Genomic DNA, 13,392 nt, shown 5'->3' with positions numbered 1-13,392 from the left:
TTTACATTAAATGTGATACATTCACATTAAAATGGAAGTGGTAAGTCCTTACCATTCATAATTATGAACGTTACATGAATGTCAAGGTAATTACGAATGTTAAGGACTTACTACTTCCATTTTGTGAATTGGTTTCTGATTGTTTTGTAGATACTTTGTTTCCATCTTCCTTTCTTTCTGTTTTCTTTTGTGGTTTGATGATTTTCTTTAGTGGTATACTTCGAATTCTTTCTATTTTTATCTTGTGGGCCTACTGTTCATTTTTGCTCTGTGATTAGTATGAAGCTTACGTAGAACATCTTACAACTTACACGTATAGCAGTCTATTTAGACAGTTCATATAACTGTTAGGCTGTAACAGTTGTACATAGTCAAAGTCACACAACCCTCCACTTTTATCTCCTAGATATTTTATGTATTTGATATAAGAATTTACATTATTTTATAATATGTATCTCTTGAAAATGTATTTTAGCTAAGTTATTACTAATAATTTTGTCTTTTAACCCCATACTAGGAATAAAATTGCTTTACATATCAACATTATAGTCCTAGGGTATTCTACGTATGACTCTTTATTATGCCATTGAGTTTTGTGCATTTGTACATTTTCTGTTAATAATTATTGGCCTTTTATTTCAGCTTAAGAAACTCTCTTTAGCAATTCCTGTAAGGCAGGCCCAGTGATGATGATCTCCTTTGGCTTTGGTTTGTCTGGGAAAATTTTTATTTCTCCCTCATTTCAGAAAGACAGATTTTCTGAGTAAAATATTCTTGGTTGGCTATTTTTATTTTTCCTTCAACATTTTGAATCTATCATCCCATTCTTTCCTGGCCTTCAGGGTTTCCATTGAGAAATCTGGTGAGAGTCTATTGAAACTACTCTATGTGCTGTGTTGCTTTTTCTCTCTTGCTGCTCTCAGAATTTTTTCTTGTCTTTTATTTGTGATAGTTTAATCATTATATGTCTTGGTAAACTCCTCTTTGGGTTGAATTTGACTGGAGACCTCTGTGCTTGGGTATTGGGATATACCCTCATATTATATATATATACCTCATATTACGAAAATTCTCAGCCGTTCTTTGTTTAAATATGCTTTCTTACCCTTTTTTATCTTTCTTCTCTTTCTGGAATTTATATTATGTATATATTCAGTCTGTTGAGGGTGGCGCATATTTCTGCAGACTTTCTTCATTCTTATTTTTTTTTAATTTTTGCCACTCTGATTGGGTAATATCAAATGTTCTGTCTTCCAGTTCACTGATTCTTCTTCTAGCTTGATCAAGCCTGCTGTGGGAGCTTTCAATTGCATCTTTTCAGTTTAGTCATTGTGTTCTTCAAGTCTTGAATTTCTATTGGTTTTTAAGAATTATTTCTGTTTCATTGAAGTTCCCATTTTGTTCATGTATTGTTTTCCAAATTTCATTTAATTTTCTATCCCTATATTATTGTAGTTCATGATCTTCTTTGAGAGGATTTTTCTAAACTCTTTGTCATTTTATAAATTGTCCTTTCCTTGGGGTTCATTGTTGAATCTATTTTAGTTGATTTTTCTTTCTGGAGGTATCATGATTTCCTGAGTCTTTGTTATCCTTGTAAGGATGTTATCTTTCTATCCTTACATTTGTGTCTGCATATTTGAGGTGACAGCCACCTTTCCCAGCTTTGGCAGGTGTTCTTTGACAGGAATAGTCTTCACAGTTTAGTGTAGCCTGTGGTTCTGAGTGGGTCCGCTCATAACAACCCTGAATATGCGGAGCTTCTTTGGGGGTTATTTCATTGATGGCATGCTGCCTTTTCTGTGAGTTTGAGTGGGGCAACTGGCTGGGATCTGCTTCCCAAGCAAGACCACTAAGCTGAACTCTGCAATCAGGATGGACTGCTGGATGGGCACTGCAACTTGCCTCTGACTAGACTGAACCATGAAGTGTAGTATTCTCTGACCAGATGGTCCCTCAATTTAAAGTCAGCAGTTAAACAGGATTGCAGGAAGTACTCTGCGGTTAGGTGGAGTCTCTGACTAGGATGATGGGACCAGCTTCTGTGCTCGGTAGAAATGCAGTTGAGGTTTGCCTACCTGCTTAGGTGAGGTCTTGGGGTGGGCTTTGAGACTAGGCTGGGCATTAAACTCCTGGGTGTGCGAGGTCAAGCACCAGCTCTTTGCTGAAATTTCCTGTGGTGGTTGTCCCCTTTGTTGGGTGGTGTATGGGTGTGGGCTTTGAGGCCATGCAAAGTACTATTTAAACGCTCCTCGGTGGGGCCAGGTATGGTGGCTCACCCCTATAATCCCAGTACTTTGGGAAGCTGAGACAGCAAGATTGCTTGAGCCCAGGAGTTCAAGACCAGCCTGGACAACATAGTGGGACCCCATGGCTACAAAATGTTTAAAAATTAGCTAGGTGTGGTGGTGTGCACCTGTAGTCCCAGTTGCTTGGGAGGCCGAGGCAGGAGGATCACTTGAGCCCAGGAAGTCGAAGCTACAGGGAGCTGTGATCAGGCCACTGTACTCTAGCTGAGGTGACATAGTGAGACCCTATCCCAAATGATAGTGATAACAGTGATAAACTCCTGAGTACGAAACACTAGCCCTGGGTCTTTGCCAAAATTTGCTGCAGTGGTTATCTCGCTCCCTGGACATGTTCTCAGGGCAGGGTCTGAGGTTGGTCATCTGAGGATTCAAGCCAGGCAGAACTTCCCACCACTTCTGAGGGTGACCAGCTCAGATTTGCAGGTGGGTATGGGGTTAGCTGGTACTATTGATTGGGTGCTACTGCTGGCAGGTGCACAGAGCTACAACCAGGATCTGTCTGCTTGTCACTGTGGACTCTGCCTCCTCTCTTTGCTTCTATCTGACCCAAGGTGGTCCAGCCACGCCATTTCCCTCTATTCCCCAAGATGAGAATCAGACCCAGGGTGGTCCAGCCACGCCATTTCCCTCTCATCCCCCTGAGGTGAGAATCAGACCCAGGGTGGTCCAGCCACGCCATTTCCCTCTATTCCCCCTGAGGTGAGAATCAGACCCAAGGTGGTCCAGCCACGCCATTTCCCTCTATTCCCCGAGGTGAGAATCAGACCCAGGGTGGTCCAGCCATGCCATTTCCCTCTATTCCCCCTGAGGTGAGAATCAGACCCAAGGTGGTCCAGCCACGCCATTTCCCTCTATTCCCCGAGGTGAGAATCGGACCCAAGGTGGTCCAGCCACACCATTTCCCTCTATTCCTCTTGAGGTGAGAATCGGACCCAAGGTAGTCTAGCTACGCCACTTCCCTCTATTCCCCCTGAGGTGAGAATCAGACCCAAGGTGGTCCAGTCACGCCATTTCCCTCTATTCCTCCTGAGGTGAGAATCGGACCCAAGGTGGTCCAGCCATGCCATTTCCCTCTATTCCCCGAGGTGAGAATCAGCCCCAAGGTGGTCCAGCCACGCCATTTCCCTCTATTCCCCCTGAGGTGAGAATCGGACCCAAGGTGGTCCAGCCATGCCATTTCCCTCTATTCCTCCTGAGGTGAGAATCGGACCCAAGGTGGTCCAGCCACGCCATTTCCCTCTATCCCCCCTGAGGTGAGAATCGGACCCAAGGTGGTCCAGCCACGCCATTTCCCTCTATTCCTCCTGAGGTGAGAATCGGACCCAAGGTGGTCTAGCTACGCCACTTCCCCTCTATTCCCCTTGAGGTGAGATCAGAGTGAGCTTCCTGGGGAGCATCTCAGAATGCTAAGGAAGCTTCGTGTCTGCCTCTGATTCTCCTTTTGCTCTGTAGGAACAGTAGTTTCTGGGGAATTCTATCCGTGAGGTGCTGTGCTGACTTAGGGGAGGAGGAGGAGTGACATGGTCAACATGGGATTGTTTTTCTTACCCTTTAATGTAGTGTTTATTCCATTCTGGACCATATAGCTGACTCTGGCTTATTCCCATATGTTAGGGTTTTCACCAAGGTATTCTTGTCTGCAGGTGGTTGCTAGCTGAACTTTCTGCATGTGGCAGGGGGCAGGAGATGGGAGCGAAGCCTGGGTCCTCTTATTCTGCCGTCTTGCTGGTGTCACTCCAAATCACAATTATCAATTTTGCTGAATGCAAGTTACAACTGTAAAAACATTTCCAGAATTTTGAGAGCATATAACATTATTAGACCATAAGTCTCTAACAGATTTAAGGACCATCCACAGTATTCCATATGGGATAGATCAAAATGTCATTTTAGAAAAGTGGCATTTCCACGTGTGGTCGCCTATGTGTTTTCTTACTTTCTTCAACACTGTTGCAAAGTTGGCCTACTAAATGAGGCTAGCGAGAATGGGTTCTTTTTTTAATGGAGTGGCAAACGTAGTAACTATTTCTTCCATTGTATTCTCTCATAACTCTTTGGGCTCTGGAGTCACAATTATTTGTGACATGTTTGGATTCATAGAATTGCACTCTTCATAATTTACCTGTCTCAGGGCACAAATACAGAGAAAGCAGTCAGGAAATAAACATGGTCTAAAAGATGAATTTGCAGTCTGCTCTGAGGGTCAGTAAGCTAGCCCTCTGCCAAACCAAGGCAAGTAGAGAATTCCGTGATGAGGCCTGAAGAACCACATGCTAGAAGATAGTTTGTACATTGTTACCTAGAAGATGCCAAATGACCCTAAATATTGCCTGTAATTAAGCACAAAATGACAAGTTTATGCTAATACTTTAAAGAAAGCACATGCTTTAGAATACATTTAGTGAATGTTTCTGCTCTCTTGGGACAAGCAGAGTATTGAGTTTGAACACTGAACCAACCTAGTCAGTAAGTATTTAAGCAGTACCTGCTGTAAGTAACTGGTGAAATAATACTGATTGCACTAACATACGACATTTCAAGTGTATTTCAAGGTGTGACTCTGCTTGAATGAAAGGTGGTTGCTTTTTCAATAGTGTGGCATTTATTATTAACCTGTCAGAACAGCGGCTTAAATAAGAATGATTAGAACAACATGTCTAACACTCTGGCCTTAATATAAAAACAACTTGAAAATAGGTATTTCTCTTTTTGTATCCATCCTTCTGATTACAAACCTAAAAAATGTGTGTTCCTTTCTTCAAAAATATTTATTCCATACCCACCTCTGTGCTGTTTGCCGGGAAACAGAGGAGAGCAAAACAGGCACATCACTACCTAATGGGGGTATAGTCTGGCAGAGAAGACAGACATTTCAAAATCATCTTATAAACAACATGCATATTCTAGTCATAATCTGTGATAAATGCTGTGAAGGCAAAGAATGTGCAGAAATAAAAATAAGGGGCGTAATTTAGAGACGGACGAGGGAAGCTGTTATGCAAAAGCTCTTCAAGGAAGTCAGATCTGATAAGTAGTAGTGACTCAAGCAAACCTCAGGTGAGTCTCTTAGGCAGAGGGATCAGCATATACAACATTCCTGGGTCAGGCAAGAGCTTAGCTTGTTCAAGAAATTGAAAAAAGGCCAGTGAAAGCAATGACAGCAACCTGAAGCTCGAAAGTAAAGAGCGGAAAGATGAAACAGACATCGCAAGCAATGCTAATGATCTTTTCCTTGATACTAATTATAAGGGGAAGTGCATTTGTTCTGCAATGTCAATCAGCTCACTTCCAGGCCTCCCTGTGAAAGCACTTGTGTTTCCGTTTTCTCTGGTCTGCTGTACTACTTTTCTTCACTAGTTCATTCATTTACCAGTGGGCAACCATAACAAAACTCACAAACTGGGTGGCTTCAAACAACAGGAATTTATTCTGTCTCAGTTCTGGAGAGCAGAAGTCTGGAAGCAAGATGACAGTATGGTTGACTCTTACTTGGAGACTCAGAGAGAGGAATTGTCTCCTGCCTTCCTCCCAGCTTCTGACAGTTGCCATCAGTCCCTGGCGTCCCCAGGCTTGTAGCACTGTCAGTCCAATCTCTGCCTTCTGGTCATGTGGCTTCTCCTGGAGTGTCTCCGTCTCTGTGTACACATTTCCATCTTTTGGATACCACTGTGGGCTAGGGCTCATCCTAAGCCAGTATGAGCTCATGTTATCTTGATGATATCTGCAAAAATCCTATTTCCAAACAACGTCATAGTCAAGGTACCCAGGGTTAGGATTTAAACAAGTCTTTTTGAGGGATGCAATTTCATCACCAATAGAAAGCTATTGAAGGATTTTTACCAAGGGAGTGAAATTGAGGCAGGAAAACAGGGTCTGGAGGAGGGAACTTAAGGCTGATTTGTGCTGAATCAAGGAAAAGCACCAGGGTGTGGGGTCAAGGGATCTGAGGCCAATTGGTGCTGACTTCTCAAAGCTGGATCAAAAGGAGGACACCTGGGTCTGAGGGCAGGGAACCTAAGGCCAGTGAACATGAACTTCCTAAAGATAAACCAAAACGAGAAATCCCATCTCTCCACACGTTCCACACCGAGCAACAAAGGATCAAATCTCCCTGCAGCCCTCCCGCTTCCAGCACACCTCAGATGGAAAGGGAGAGGGCCCTGACTGGCCAAGCACGGGCCACCCCTCCATGTGCAGAGGCCACCAGTTCACCTCAGCCCTTAATTAGCCAGGGTCCCCAAACCCTTCATCCAGACAAGAGGCAACTGACAGGAGCCTCAACAGGGGTACTTCAAACCCAGAAAATGGGCTCCTGCCCCACCCTGTGGAGGGCTGTCTTGCTTCAGTGAATTCAGCTGTCACTGCTTTGTTCTTGTGTCTCATTCCTTTGTTGCTTTGTGGGTTTTGTCCAATTCCTTGTTCAAAACACCAAAGAACCTGGACAACTGACAAAACTCGAGGCCCTCCTTCCAGTAACAATATAATCCTATTTTCACTTAACATCACTTTGGCTGCTTGCCAGAAAATGGATTGGAAAGAGGCTAAAGAAGAGGGTAGATAGATTGAGAGACTGTTTTGTATTTTGGATTCCATCTTGGTAAAAGTTTTCTGAAAAATTTTCGCCATATACAATATATAGAAATAAATATTATAGAAATAAATATTTCTAAATCTTTAAAACATTTAGCTAGGCAAGAAATAATAATAATATAATTAACTTTAAAGGGAATAAAAATATTTACAGGCCAAAAAATAAAAAGAAGACTTAAATTCCGAATGGTGAGCTATCACTGTGGCTGTGGAGTGATCAGGCAGCAGCCTCTGGGCCTGAAGGCTTGCATTTCGCGTGGTACAGGGGACCGGAGGAGAGGCATGATCTCAGCCCAAAGAGGAAGTTACAAGTAAGGTCTACGAATAAAGCCAGCGCCCATAAAATTGATGTAAATGTTTATATATTTTATATAGATTATATAGAAAGATATATAATGACTGGGCGTGGTGGCTCATACCTGTAATTCCAGATGTTTAAAAAGATGACAAAAGATCCACTGTTTAAAAAAATGACAAAAGATGACCCAAAAATGCCATTCTTAGTTTGGACTCAGAGTGACAAAAATAGATGATTTTCATGACAATAACTACACAGTTGACACACTCTGGAGTTGGGTTTAAAATCATACTACCTGGTAATTCCAGGAAAGTTCAAACCAAGAAACTATTTTACAGAACCTTGACTCGGTTATGCTTTGGAATGCTCAATAAACGAAAATGCAAATTCTATGCAGAAGGTGCACCCTCAACCTAAACCTTGACAGATTATTGCACATAAAGCCCAGACATTTAAATGTGAGCTTAATCCAAAATATATTTTTAAAAAAGCAAAATACAAGAGTTAGCAGAAACAACCAACAGCAGAAATAAACCACCAAGGACTTTCATGTATAAAAATATTGGATACAAACGATAAAATAAGTATATTAAAAATTATTCAAAAAAGAAATTGAAATTATGAACTAGAAACAAAATGCTATACCAAAAAATCAGGCTATTTGAAAAACGAATCAAAAAGAATCTCTCAAACAGAAAATGTAATCACTCAAATTAAAAATTCCATAGGTAAGATAAACAAAAGATTAATGTAGCTAAGAAAATAATGACTGATAGAGAAATTACTAGAACGAAGCTCAGAGACATAATGGAGATAATGAAATGCAAAATATGAAAGAAGGTTAAGATACATGAAGAGCAGCCCTCAAAGACACGACAGGTTCTGAAGAGTGGCCAGAAGGCGAGGATTGGCTGGGCGTGGTGGCTAACACCTGTAATTCCAGCACTTTGGGAGGCCAAGGTAGGTGGATTGCTTGAGCCCAGGAGTTTAAGACCAGCCCAGGCAACATAGTAAAACCCAATCTCTATAAAATTAAAAATTAAAAATCTAAAAAAAGGAGGTGAAGATGGAGAAATAAGAGAAACCAAACATTCCTAAGCAGATTAGATGAAAAGAAACCCACATCTAGGCACAAACTTCAACTCCAGGCCACCAAAATTTAAAAAAAATAAATAAAGATCTTAAAAACAGCCAGAGTAAAAACTTTACCTTCCATGAAATAGCAGTTATATGAAAAACAATTTTTCCCAACAGTATCAGTGGATCCGGAACAAAGCCCTAGCCTAAAATTCTGACAGAAGACAGCATCCCTCTCAAGATGTCTGCTCAGCAAACTATTGCGTCATAATTAGGACACAATAAATGCATTTTAGGCAAGCAGAATCTGTGTTTAATATAATCAGACTCTTGTTAAAGGAATTACTAAAGGAAATACTTCAGATACAAGTAAAATGATTCCATAAAAAGGATCTGGGATGAAAAAAAGGAACAATAAACAATGAAACTGGTATAAATGAAATAATAAAAACAGTGTAAATATGTGGAGGCAGAATCTAAATAATGCACAAAAATACAATGTGAAGCAGGAGGCAATTGATGGGAATTAAGATACAACATTGCTAGGGAGGAGAACAGATTCATTTTGGATTTTATTAAGATTAAGAGCAACCATATAATGATTAGAAAAAGGATTTATGGCTTCCAAATGAGTAGAAAGGGTAAAAATAATTTTAAAATCAAAATTTAGTCAAAAAAGAGAAAGAAAGAAGAAAGAAAGAAAGAAAGGAAGGAAGAAAGAAAGAAAGAAAGAAAGAAAGAAAGGAAAGGAAGAAAGAAAGAAAGAAAGAAAAAAGAAAGAAAGAAAGAAAGAAAGAGAAAGAAAGAGAAAGAAAGAGAAAGAAAGAAGAAAGAAAGAAAGAAAGAAAGAAAGAAAGAAAGAAAGAAAAGAAGAAAGAAAGGAAAGAAAGAAAGAAAAGAAAGAAAGAAAGAAAGAAAAAGAAAGAAAGAAAGAAAAGAAAGAAAGAAAGAAAGAAAGAAAGAAAGAAAGAAAGAAAGAAAGAAAGAAAGAAAGAAAGCAGGCAGGCAGGCAGGCAGGCAGGCAGGCAGGCAGGCAGGCAGGAAGAAAGAGGGGGGAGGGAGGGAGGGAAGGAAGAAGGGGAAAGAAGGAAGGAAGGAAGGAGAGAAAGAGGGAGAAAGAGGGGAGGAAGGAGAGAGGGAGGAGAGAAAGAAGGAGGGAAAGGGAAAGAAAAAGGAAAGAAAAGGACAATATAGTAACAGGAGGAAAACGTAAAGCACAAAACTAGATGATGACAATAAATCCAACTCTGAAAGAAATCATACAAAATGTGTGGATCAAAATCATCAATTTAGAAACAAAATTTTAGACCCAGTCTTTAATTCAGTAGCATATTATTTATAAGTTACATATTTGAAACACACAAGCTCCCTCTCTCCTCCAAAGAAACTAGATTAGATGATAAAAGGCAGGAAAGAGAACGAACCTTTGTTTATAACCTACTGTAATGTATCTTTTCATAATTTAAATTATGTCTCAGAGTTAGATTTTATTATTTCCATATTGCAGACTGGGGAATTGGGGTGCAGTGCTTAAGGGCTATACCCAGTCACACTTGGCAGTAATTTGCAGAGCAAAGATCTGCAAAGACTGGCTCTTGCTGATGTCAACACACTGCCATGTGCAACAAAGTGGCTTTCAGACCAGGATGGTGGAACTGAGACAATCTTATGAAGACCAAGTAGCAGGTGAAAAGGAAACAGAGTGACTCTCTGCTGATTGTCCCATTAACTGGTTCTCAATGTTTTCTGTTTTCATTTCTTCGGGGCAGTGAACACACACACCACTGAATTCAGAAATCTTTATATTGTAAACTACTTTGTTCATTCTCTACTAAATTCACCTGGTCTGCAGAATTTGAAAAGCTGCACAGTTTGTTCTTTTTGATCAACTGTTTTCACTCAAAAATGTTTTTTATTCCTTTTGATCAATTGTTTTTATTCAAAATGTTTTACGTAAGGAGTTCAACATTTTAGTAAGAATGGGCTACCCGTGAGAATGGGCTACCCATGCAGGCACCTACCTGCTCACTGGTGAAGAATGAACATAAATATTGTCCAGGGAAATTGAGAAGGCAGCTGATGTGTTTCTGCAAAGAAGCAGCCATCTCTTTCTTTCCATCTCTCTCTCCCTAAGAAAGGCAGATCAAGTCTAAAGCCCTGGCAGGTTAGCTGTGTTTCTTCTAGAAGTCAAGCCTACGACGGAGTGGTAGGAGCCAAAGGCAAGAGGAAAGAACTGGAACAGAGCTGGGCACAGCGTGTGGCTAAGTCCACAACATAAAAAGCTGAGGTCACCTGATGCTTTCATTTCAATAGCTGACACCTTGCATAAGGCTTAATTTTTTAGGTACAAATTGTTAACATAATACATTTTAATCTTTTTAAGATGATGCATAGTTTGATCTTGTATATATAAAATTTTACTTTTTGCCTGTCTCGAACTCGCTAAGTAGCCGTTCTTCACCCTTTCTGTGTGTGTAAGCGTATGCACGTGCCTGTGAGAAGATATACGGAGAGAAACAATAAGATGTTTGACATGACGTTCACCTAATTTCATAAGGAGAATTTCTAAGTAGTAGATTTTAGATGGCATCTGTTTTCACTTTCACTTCGGTTTTTTTTTTTTTTTTTTTTTTTTGAGACAGAGTCTCGCTCTGTCACCCAGGCTGTAGTGCAGTGGCGCGATCTCAGCTCATTGCAAGCTCCACTTCTGGGGTTCACGCCATTCTCCTGCCTCAGTCTCCTGAGTAGCTGGGATTACAGGCGTGTGCCACCATGCCTGGCTAATTTTTGTATTTTTTAGTAGAGACAGGGTTTCATCATGTTGGCCAGCTGCTGACCCCGTGATCCGCCTGCCTTGGCCTCCTAAAGTGCTGGGATTACAGGCGTGAGCCACCATGTACAGCCTTGAATTTTTTAAAATGAGAACGCACCTTAATAAAATTTCTTAAATAATTCATGCTTATTATAGAACATTTAGAAAACATTAAAAAGTATAAAAGAGCAAAATAAATATAACTGCTGATTCTTTCACTGTTAACATTTTAGTGTGTTTTCATTACAATCCACGTGCATGTTGAATCTGGACTCCTACTTTGTAATGTGCTTTTTCTGTGTCATTAATTACTTGGAGGCATGGAGAATGGGACTATATTCCAGGAGTCTGGAGAGTGAGGAATGATGGTGATCTGGACTCTGGTTGTGGGAGTAGAAATGAAAGTAAATGAAGAAACCTGAGAAATATTTAGAGATAAGATTGACAGAACACAGTGATGGACTTGATGTGAATTTTGAAATACCTTTATGTGTTTTATTTCCACAAATGTAAAGGTCTCATAATTTTGTCACAAATCATGCACAAAGAATGCAAGTCCAACAATATCTTCATTGGAGATACATGCAAATGTCTTACAAAGTCAGAGTTTTAAATTGTGAATTCATGTGCCAGCATATTTACTTAAAGGGTATAAAGAATAATGTTACAGGTATTATATTTTCTAATAATTTTACTCAACACTCTGAATGTACATAGTCTACCCTAAAGATCAGATAGAGATGACAGGATCTGAAATGATACACGAGAAAAAGTCTTGGCTCTTAACCAGAGACTTCCATGGCATATTTCTGTCTTCACTACATAACAGTGAAGTCTATTAAAAATCCAAAACTGAAGCAAATTCACCTTTTTATACTGCTTCAATAATTGTGTTTTGAGGGTCTTTGCTACATGCTTGTAGTATGTTATACTTTCAAAGCTATATGACTGATTTATGAAGAAACACACGTGTCCTGTGCGTCACAAAAGCACATTTGGATATTATTAAACAGAAAAGATAAAATATTACATAGGTCTGAAGAATTAATTTTAAAACGTTTCTTTAAGATAAACAGTGTATCAACTATATCTTAAATGTCATCGCTTTGGATGACCAACTAGGCAAATTTACAGACAACCACATGGCTAAAAAGGAATTATTTTGGTCTCTTTGTCATAAACTATTATGTCCAAAGACAGCAGCAGCATCTCCATCGACCCTGCAGTGGGAAATCTGCCCTGTCACCAGTGGCATCTCCACGGGCAACAAGGGAGAGAATATACTTCACACTACACATAATTCCTCAAAGAATTTTCTCATTTTGAGATAGGCTCAAAAACGATCCGCTAAATAAAATTCTAGCAATCACAGGTAAGAAGGAAGGAACTGTCAGCATTCCATCCTTTGGGCTGTAATTCAGAACTGCTATACGAGTCACACGCTGCTCTTATCAGAAATCTGCTTTCTTAGCTTTTCTTTACACATTCCAACCTATCTTCACATACACTGAGATTTCTGGGAGGAAATGAGCCCTCTAACTTACAATTATTGGTTGCTATTTTATGACTTGCCAGGTCTATGGCATTCAGAATTAAATCACATAGGCATGCATGCTGTGCGTCTTACCTGGCCAAGGCCCAACTCAGCCAGCCATGTGGCCCTGGGAAAGGCCCCTCTGCTGATTGGCATTGGTCTGCAGGATTGATGCAGCCACCCCAGGACCTCCTGAGTTCTCAAGGTTCCTTGAAGAATTGCAGGGACTCCGCTTCCTTGATTACTGCAACTGGAAGGTGCAGCAAGCTCTGCCCAGGACAAAGAGCTGGAATAGAAAGGCAACCACGACACTCACTAGCAACATTGTCTCCCTAGGTGAAGGTCATTGGAGGTCAAGCGTCCGATAAACCTATATCATGGGGGATTTATTCATTCATTCCATAAATATTTCCTGAGGGTCTACTGTGTGCCAAGCACTATTCCCCACATCATCAGTACAGAATAGCCAACAAAAGAGGCAAAAACACCTTTGCTCGTGGAGCCTACATTTCACATTTTGGAAGGCTTCTTGGGTCAAAAGAACCCAGAGAGAACGGCTGCATCCCTTCTCCTGCAGCACCAGAGAAGACCCTGCTGCTGCACTCTACAACAGACAGGTCCAGGAAAGAAAATTCGAGCTCCTGGTTACAAATGATAACTAACAACAAAGACTACAGCAACTGAGATGTTATGTTCTTTCTGCAAAGCTGAATTTCTCTAGTCCTAGTAAACATAAAGCTGCACTTTTCTTAGAAAAGTCAAGGGGAAATCA

At 40.4% G+C, this 13,392-nt stretch overlaps 1 long non-coding RNA gene across 1 annotated transcript in view; it reads right to left on the bottom strand.

Annotated features, from left to right (window-relative positions):
• The window catches only part of LOC126955467 (uncharacterized), a 55,803-nt gene extending 42,861 nt beyond the window's left edge, over positions 1–12,942 (bottom strand). Inside the window, exons 1-2 of the long non-coding RNA XR_007725933.1 lie at positions 12,714–12,942; positions 3,858–4,085 (exon numbers count right to left, since the gene is read on the bottom strand). This is a non-coding gene — a long non-coding RNA (uncharacterized LOC126955467). The remainder of the gene's footprint in view (positions 1–3,857; positions 4,086–12,713) is intronic.
• Between the last annotated feature and the right edge of the window lie 450 nt (positions 12,943–13,392).

This window comes from Macaca thibetana, chromosome 5, assembly GCF_024542745.1.
Source record: "Macaca thibetana thibetana isolate TM-01 chromosome 5, ASM2454274v1, whole genome shotgun sequence".
Taxonomy (NCBI): Eukaryota; Metazoa; Chordata; class Mammalia; order Primates; family Cercopithecidae; genus Macaca; species Macaca thibetana.
Note: the sequence above shows the minus strand (reverse complement) of the source record. Positions and strands in the feature narration are given on the sequence as shown.